Here is a 10,283-nt window from a genome sequence, read left to right as displayed (position 1 = left end):
AATATTTAGATTTTTGATATTAATTTTCATCAGCCACGCCCCCCTCCTGTATTGAGAAGGTGAGATTGTAGATCTGCTATTTTCACTTTTTCTTTTTTTTCATCTTTCGGAATGTATTGGTAAACTTTCCTCCTATAATGACATAATAAAATATAGATTGTTAAATTATCATGAATCATTTTTTTTTATTTTAAAGGAAAACATATTTTAAATATTCACACTCCTGGTGGAAGGAGTGAAGGTCATGAGACTGAATATTAACATTAACCCATTCAATCCTGGAACGCATCTCTGTCATTTTACATTTATTTGGCTATTCAAAAATATCAGATCTACAAGCTCATAGCGCGGCACCGAGTGCCGCGCTATGAGCTTGCAGATCTGATATTTTTTAAATAAAATCATGAAAGTGTATACAAATCTTTGAATATATATTTTTTTAAGCGAACATTTGTAACTCAAATCTTTGCTTCTGGGGGTCCCTCGAACGAAAATATTTCACAAATGTCAGTGTTGCCAGATGGGAAATGTTAAATTATCGTATCGGAGGCTTTAAATCATCATGTTTTAAAGAAAACTATCAAACACAGAAAAACATAAAGATAAATCACAGGTTTAAATATGTCATTTCACATAAATAGTGTATTTATTGTAAGAATAAAAATAATCCTGTTTGAACTGGAGACCCCCCCAAAATAACACTATTTGAACTGGAGACCCCCCAAAATAATACTATTTGAACTAGGGAGTGGGGACCCCCAAAATAATCCCATTTTTATGAGCTTGTAGATCGGCTATTTTCACAACGTTTACCCCTTTCTTATTTATTTGACAATTTGGCCAGTTTGTATTAAAAAGGTCTTAAAGGACATTTTGCACACATATCCCCACTAGGCCAAAAGGAAGAAATGACACCCTACATTTTTCAAATCAGCCTCATGGTGGCGCTATAACAGGCAGATTCACGTTTTGGCCTATAACTCTTGAACTGTAGGTCAGGGGTCAACGTTTTCAGGCCAAGGACCCCTTGGCCGAGAGAGAGATAAAGCAGGGACCCCCAATATATATTGTATAGAATATAATCTTTTCATAGATTTCATAGTTGGCTTCATAGACTTGTTTGACAGCACGGTCATCAGTATTGGATTCATGTTAATGTGTGTTTTCAGACTTTTAACCACATAAATCGTCCATACTAAGCAAACTTGACCCACTCTGTACTTGGTCTGCTCTTGTTTCCCCCTACACCAAACCTCTTTGCTGAAAATAGCAGATCTACAAGCGTACAACGCCTCGCAGCGCGAGGCGTTGTGTGCTTGTAGATCTGCTATTTTTGGCTAAAGTTCTCCTCCGAATATGGATGCTTGGTTGAAGTGGTTAATGTAAAAATCACAAAGATTTGGCGGCCCCCCTGTAGTAACTCTGAGGACCCCCTAGGGGTCCCGGACCCCCTGTTGAAGACCCCTGCTGTAGGTCATACAATCAACATATTTTTTTCCCTGGATTCTGTGTCATTCTTATTTTTTATTTAATTAATTCTTACTTGTAATTGTGTTAATTTTGTGTCATTGCTGACCTTTGCATTTTCTTGTTTTTTATTTTTTGAAGCACATTGTGAAGTCAACATGGAAAATCCTCACTAGAGATCAAAGGGTTAAAAAGTCGGGCTGATTGACAGAGTGACAGCTGTCTGAGATCATTCCCTAATTACTAATCAGCGTCGCTACACTATAAAGCACCGCACCTGAAAAAAGAGCTGTAATTCAAACTACAGAAGGAGAGAAGGGAGAAGAATCCTCCACAAGCCTCCATTACAAACTAAAAGTAAAAAGCGTGCGTCTAGCAACAGCAACGTCTCTCTGAACACATCAAAGCAGCACTGGAGAGGCAGCCGGTGAGAGACCGACTGTTTGTTTGTTTAAGAGTCATAAAACCTGTTTGTGGAGCACGTTAGAACGTGTGTTCTAGTTCATTGTCATTTGTTTGTTTGTTTGTTGTCCTCAAGCTAAAGCAACATGATGGTAACCGCCTTCCGGGAGGCCCGCCATCCATTCCGACATCCCACTACTCCGACTACATGGCTTCCGCGTGCGGTTAGGGTTAGGGTTAGGGTTAGTAACCGTCGGAAAGGCGACATGTCGGAAAGCCAACATGTACCCCAACATGATTGTTGATTTAAAAACGAATGTGATTTGTTTATTGAGAGATGTAGATTGATAAAAAAAAACAGGGCTGCCAAGTTTCAGGAAAATAGGAGTGAGACTCACTCAGTGGACGCACACATGCACGCGATTCTTAAAATGTAAAATTCTCTATTTAGCTGTCTTAGGGTCTTTTATTTGTATCAGTCATTGCCATCAAACAATATATGTGAAGAGGTTAAATTGCGTGACTCTCACTCTCAAAGGGTGAGACTTGGCAGCTCTGTAAAAACGGTTTGAATGATGCTAAAATTCAGTCTATTATATTTGCATTTCATATGAGACTGCATCGCTTTTAAAATATATTTATTCAAAGATTCAAACATTTTCACTATTCTTTACTATTTTACACTTTGACTATTTAAAAAATAGCAGATGTACAAGCTCATAGCGCGGCACTCGGTGCCGTGCTATGAGCTTGTAGATCTGCTATTTTTGAATAGCCAATGTGTAAAATAACGTTATTTAGCTCCAGGTCCCATTTAGACCTGAGACCGATTCTAAAAACGTCTGACCTAAGTTTTCTGAAAAACTTCAAATATTTATTGAAAAATCACAACAAATGTACGTTGCTATATGCTGTACGTAGCAACAAGAACCCCATGAGGGGTTCCCGTCCTGAAAGGTAGAGTTACAAATAGGGGTTCCCCCCCCCCAAAATGGGTTAATAGGTTAAGAAGTATCTTCAGGGCATCATTGTAGGATACTTTAAGCCTCCGCATGCTACCCTTCTTGTAAGTGCACCACAGGAAGGCTGTATACATGGGAGTGCAGAATGCTTTAAAAAGTGATCAGAACACATAGTGAACCTGTGAAGCAGCATATTGGGCTGGCCTGAGAATAAAGTATGCAGCACTGCCTAGAGATATCTCTATCATCATGGAGATTGTCAATAACTTTAATAACACTCCAGTAACCCTAACCCATACATACTGTAACTATTATGAATAACTTTAATAACACCCCAGTAACCCTAACCCATACATACTGTAACTATTATTAATAATTTTAATAACACTCCAGTAACCCTAGCCCATACATACTGTAACTATTATGAATAACTGTAGTAACACTCCAGTAACAACACACACATACTAGCAGTGTTCCTATGCTCATTTGGGAAGTGCTTGCACTGTATTTTAATGACGTGACACGCACGTGGCTTGACACCTACACTATAGGTCACACAATGGACCATTGATATGCATCAAGGCTCATTCCTATGTTAACGTCCCTGGCGTGAGTCGGGAGCCTTTGTAAACTTTGTTGAAGTGTGAATTTAAAGTAGTTTTAAATCTATGCGTGTGCCTGCGCTTGCTCCTGGTCAAATAGGTTCCGGCACGCCGTGCTAGGCCGTCCAGTGAGCATTGCACCCCTGCATACTAGACTGTATGTAGCAAATGTTTAGTGAGAACAAAGCATATCGTTGCCGTCCGGCGGGAACCAGCTAAACTCTATTTCCAGGCTGTTGTTTTTCTTCATAAATCAACGCTATTGAACACCCTTTACGTCCGTATAAAAAATAAGTATTAAAAGTATTAAAAAGCGCTTCTGACAAAACCTCCCAACTCCATTGGATCCTCAAACTGTCCGTCAAACCACTCAACTCCACCCTGTGTGTGTCAGTCAGTACACACACACACACACACACACACACACACACACACACACACACACACACACACACACACACACACACACACACACACACACACACACACACACACACACACACACACACACACACACACACATACACACACAGAGGACAGGACAGAGGCAGAGCTGCCGCGGAGCACACATGCAGATAAGCAGAAAGTCCTAACTCCACTTGCGCTGGATTTGGGTAAAATTGGGATAATATAATGACACATGCAAGTATCTGACAATTCATTTCCTGAAAAACTTATATTTCGTTGTTTTAATTTCCTGAAAAATGTCCCTCTGGAGTGAGTGTTGAAATATAGTGGCCCTCTACATCATCACAGTTGATCACCCATGATATTGAAGATTTCTAAAAGTCTTTTTGCAAGTTTGTAGATCTGCTTTTGTAAGGATTGTTTATTAATGATGTACCCCCCCCCCCCCTTCAGGGGTGTATAGGGCTATAATATAAGGCTACCCCCCCTAAAAAAATCATCGCAGAAATGCATTAGTTGTGTAAAGTTTCAGGTGGAAGGTTGAGGGTTAACTCCTCATAGATGAAGAGAGAGTGAACTTGAACTTTGAACATTCTGTGTAGCAGATCAGTTATCACACAATACATCACACCATCATAAAGGTGTAAACATTACTCTACTTAAGATTACTCTCTGTCTCTCGCTCGCTCGCTCGCTCGCTCTCTCTCTCTCTCTCTCTCTCTCTCTCTCTCTCTCTCTCTCTCTCTCTGTGTGTTAAAGGACAGAGAAGCAAACCTTCAGCTTGGTGCCACATTATTGACATCATGGACAGGTACTGTAAATAAATATTTACATGACAATATACTGTACTAGAGCTGAAACTAACCATTGTTTTCTTAGTGATTGTTCTATCCATACATTTTTACATTAATCAAATAATTGCTGAATATTTTTTTTAACCACCGATTAACCACACAAACGTTATTTTATACCTCATCAATAATAGTGAAAATATCAGCTCTGTAAGCTCACAGCGCATGGTGATGTGATGTGTTTTGATCTTATAGAGGGATTACACACACAACTTTTACCTATAATGACAGGCACAACATTGGTATAGATTGATAATTGATTATTTTATTAAATGACTGATAATCCTTTTTTTTTATTGAACAGATTATTTCAATGAACTGCTGAACCCCCAAAACAAAATGTTTTTAAGACGCTGTTATCCAGAGTGAATTACAAAGTACAAGAACACAGTAAGCAGCATGGATCCTGTTCAACCAACAACAGGGTGAGTTCTCAACTCCTTACATTTATGTTTACATTTTTAAATTAAATGTTTAAAATTTCATTTTTAAAATTACATTTTTAAAATTACATTTTTAAAATTACATTTTTAAAATTACATTTTTAAAATTAATTTAAATGTTTTAAGTTACATTTTTTAAAATTACAATTTTAAATTAAATGTTTTAAGTTACATTTTTTAAATTACATTTTTAAATTAAATGTTTTATATTAAATGTTTTAAATTAAATGTTTTAAATATCTTGGACCCAAATTTAAGAACCTGGTGATATTGTTCAATATGTTAAAATATGTATCATATTTCTTAACTCATCAGAGTCATGAACATGTTAGGTGTACATACAGTGGAGAAAAAAAAGCTTGAGATGAAATATTGTCTATTGAGAGCTTGATATACTTCTTAGTGTGACGGTGTTGTGTGATGAAGATAGCTGACATACAAGCTCATAACGAGCCGCAGTGCGAGGCACTGTGAACTTGTAGATCTGCTATCATCCCCCCCACATACCCCACTTTGAGAACCTTGAATTATATAAGGTTATTAAAAAAACAAGTCTGTGCTACAATATATGACTTTGAAGTTTTTGCCACGATTTTGCTGGCCGGGAACATATATGTGTAACCACTTTAACCATTATTTTACACTTTGGCTATTCAAAAATAGCAGATCTACAAGCTCACAGCTAGTGCCGCACTATGAGCTTGTAGATCTATTTGATTTCATAAAATGCTATTTTTGAAAAATCGTGCAAATATTTTGCAAATCTTTGAATATATATATATGTTTTTTAAACCGACAATTTTTAACTCAAATCTTTGCTTCTGGGGGAACAACATATTTTGAGATGGGGGTCCACGGCCAAATACATTTCATTTTGGGGGTCCTTGACATGAAGAAGTTTGAGAACCACTGATTATGGCGACATAAATGTTTTCAAAAAACTGTTAGGACACATTTGTAGAATCCCCCAACTTTGTTTAAGTTACACATGTTCTCTTTGAAGAATATATATTCACAGATTTGCACAAAATTAATGTTCATGATTTTTCAAAAAATATCAGATCTACAAGCTCGAGCTTCTAGATCTGATATTTTTGAATTGCCAAAGTATAAGATAATGGTCAAAGTGGTTAAAATGTAAAATGACAGATACTTTCCCGGTCTTGTGTTAAGACAATTATTAACAGTACAGGTAGTACAGGTCAAAGGTTAAGCCCTGTTTCCATTGTGGTCAAAGTGTCTGTCACCGTTGTCCTTAAAAAAAATTAAATGTTTTATGTCTTTTTGTCCTGCAGCTTTTTACTCCTTTACTCAAAGACAATTATTTCATAGTAGATTTACATGACGCTATGCAGCCTTCAAATCCAGCCCTATATTGATCTGATCAGAGCAATGGTCACCGAGTTATGTCCATTTGAAGTGTTAAACACTGCTGCAGTGTCCCATATGTGTGACCTTTAGTTTAGAGTTATGTCCATTTGAAGTGTTAAACACTGCTGCAGTGTCCCATATGTGTGACCTTTAGTTTAGTGGGTGTGACTATTTTCATGGCAGACCCCTGAGTCTTATACTTTGGATTTTTCGAAAATAGCCGATCTACAAGCTTACAGTGTGTCACACAACAGTGCATTGTGAGCTTGTACTGATACTTTCGGGGTAAAACATCCCGACAAAACTGTGCGAAATGTGGAATGGGTTAATTAGGCTATTTGTGTTCAAATCACAGTTTGAAAACAAATGTTCTCTTTTGGGGGTCCTTGACACAACATCTTTTCAGATAAGGGTCCTCAGCCTAAAACATTTTAATTTTGGGTGTTTTACATACACATGTTGAGAAACACTGATCTATGTTATGAAATGCTCATTTAACAACGTACATATTGTATACCTATTTTAAAAATAAGTGATTTAGTATATAGATGTGTAGCAACTAGTGTGACTAGTTGATGAATACATGTAATGTTTTCTAAATAAATGTTTGATGTTGGTTGTCATGGTGACAGGGTTGATCAGCAGTCTCCTGAACCCAGCTGTGTCTCCATGAAGAGTGACCGCTCCAAGGGAGGACGTATTAACTTCAAAGATGGACACCACTCTACTGATCAGAGGTCAGAATGTAAAACTATCACAATGTCTTTATTATAATTAGTTCAGCATCTTAAATGAGTCTGTTGTCTCTGTGTGTGAATCAGGGGTGGAATACACATGTGTGAGAGACGGGGCCCTGGTGCAAGGGGGGGGCTGTTTCAATTGAAACAGATGAAACATAGTAAAGGAGCTACTGTTCAGTATTCGAGCGGCCAGGGCAGAAACCAGCTTGGAGTCTATGAGTGGTATGAGACGTACTGTAAATTACAATAATAGTTAATGTACAATATTGAATACACACAGTAAAACCACCTGACCTCTAATGTCTCTGATTGTCATTGTGTTGTGTTGGTCTGCTATCATCCTGATGTTGTTACACTTTGATACGGAACACTGGGTGAAAAGCAATGATTTTGGGAGGGTATTCCTCAGGCATACCCCTGATAATTACGGGAGGTTAATAATAACGAGGGTTGGACTTAGCTGGATGGGTAGAGAGGCCTGGTTTATGTGTGTGTACACACACACACACACACACACACACACACACACACACACACACACACACACACACACACACACACACACACACACACACACACACACACACACACACACACACACACACACACACACACACACACACACACACACACACACACAAACACGCACGCACACGCCATTAAGAGAGAGAGACTTTAAAATAAAACCTGCATTGACAAATTATAATGCTAGTTTCACACTGTATTACCGCAATATGTCGTTTTATGAATTCTGACTATACAGGAATTATGATTTTTACTGAAACAGTCGTGATGCTGATGGAATGAGAATAAAAGAAAAACTAAATGAAAAGCACAATTTTGTCTGGATTTATTTTTTAGGACATAAAAAACATTTCACTGTGTCAGTGCATGACCCTCACTTGGGGTGGGTCAAGATAAATATAATTATTCATGTCATCAGGAGGGTCAGGTCTTTGTTATTTCAGAGCACTTCCTCCAGTGACCATTCTAAACACTGAACGGTTCCTTATCTTCCTGTCAGGGTTGATCAGCAGAGAGCAGAGTCTCCTGAACCCAGCTGTGTCTCCATGAAGAGTGACCACTCCAAGGGAGGACGTATTGACTTCAAAGATGGACACCACTCTACTGATCAGAGGTCAGAATGTAAAACGATCACAATGTCTTTATTATAATTAGTTCAGCATCTTAAATGAGTCTGTTGTCTCTGTGTGTGAATCAGGGGTGAATACACATCTAGAAAAAGCTTAATTCATGTTTAATTCAATGTTCATTCTTCCATCATATGTCATGTGTGTATATGATGAAAAGGAGGAGGACCAGTATGATACCTTGTCTCCTCTGGTCGTTCATCTGGACATTAAAAGTGTCTGTTGTTGTTGTTCAGGTTTTTGATGACTTAGCATAAGTTCAGTTCATGTCCAGTAGTGTGTTGACCTCTGTACAGTGCTGTGTCATAGGCAGCAGAGACATCTATAAAAAGATGCTTTGGTTATTAGTTTACATTCAAACCATCCTCAATGTGTTGGGTATAGATTAGTAGCTGTCCAGTTCTGGAGGCAGAAAGCAGCTTGATGTTTGGTCATCTTGGAGTCTATGAGTGGTATGAGACGTACTGTAGATTATAATAATAGTTAATGTACAACATTTAATAGACACAATAAAACCACCTGACCTAGCAGCCTTATGTTTTTAGACTTTGATAAGGAACAACATGTTTAAACTGCTCATATAATCATGTAGTTTAATGAGGGGGGGCCATAGCTGGGTAGAGAAGGCTGGTTTATGTGTCAAAGGGTCTCTGTCTATGTGTGTCACTGAGCAAGACATAACTGTTTCCCTGTAGCGCTACTGCTCCTGATATTATGATAGGTTAAATGCCCCCATATACACCCCCCCCCCCCCCTCTTGGTTAATGTTTACCAAGAGAGTAAGACTACCTCATTGTTTTGTTTCTTACCTTTATACCAGTAGTATATGGAGGCTCAGATAAAGTTACTTGATTTCACTTTGAAAAAGTTAAAATGACCAGTGAGCAGCTTTAACGACACTGTTTATTTCATACAGTACTTGATTAAATAAATAAATGAACCCAGTACATTTTACTTTGTTCAAACTGACACAAAATGTTTATTAATTCATTCTGATCCGTTAAATATAGTTCTACTTCATTCCTCCTGACCGCCAGAGGCAGTGTTTTCAACACCTGGATATTCATCGCGCGCTCGCGCATAGGTCGAATATTAATACCAACAAAGTCACTCGTGACCTGTGTACGCGCACGTCACCTATATAGGTACGGTGTACACAGCGATCATCCTCTTTCATCTTTTCGCCTCCGGAGCGTAGGTCGATTAACTACTGCAGCTGCGCTTGGAGCCTTGCAACCAACGGTTGGAGCTACGGACTACGGTTCCGTCCTCCAGAGGCTGCGTAGCCTGCTTTATATATTGGATTACCCCGTTCATAGGGGCATCGGAAGGAACCGAAAAGAGAGAAAAAAGGACAAAGAAAAAGAAAGGACGCGTATAGGAGCAGCCCTGCAGCTGTGGCGGCTGCTTGCTAGCACTGGAGCTAACGACACTAGCATCGTGAGCTTTCCCCCTCCACTGTTGTTGTTTGTGACACGGAGTAGCGTGGAGCCATAGCCGTGCATTGGCGACGGTGAGTGTGTGTTTACAGAAATACGAATAAAGGAATAGTAAGATTAGCGTTGGGCGCGTTTCGCCCTGCCGCTTTTGAGGCCCAGTGTGTTATTATACCGTTAGCAATTAGCATTGGGGTGTCTCTTGCTCCATTGTTGCTGGTCGCTGGACAGGAATAGAAATAAAATAAAAGAAAGCTGCCGCTTCTGAGGGACCGCGGTACGCGGCCCAGTGTATTAGTACACCGTCAGTAATTAGCATTGGGGGTGTCTCTCGCTCCATTGTTGCTGGTCGCTGGACAGGAATAAAAATAAAATAAAAGAAAGCTGGCGCTTTTGAGGGACCGCGGTACGCGGCCCAGTGTATTAGCACACCGTTAGCAATTAGCATTG

This window comes from Gymnoscopelus microlampas (genome assembly GCF_963454915.1).
Source record: "Gymnoscopelus microlampas genome assembly, chromosome: 9".
NCBI lineage: Eukaryota > Metazoa > Chordata > Actinopteri > Myctophiformes > Myctophidae > Gymnoscopelus > Gymnoscopelus microlampas.
This window is presented reverse-complemented; position numbering follows the sequence as displayed.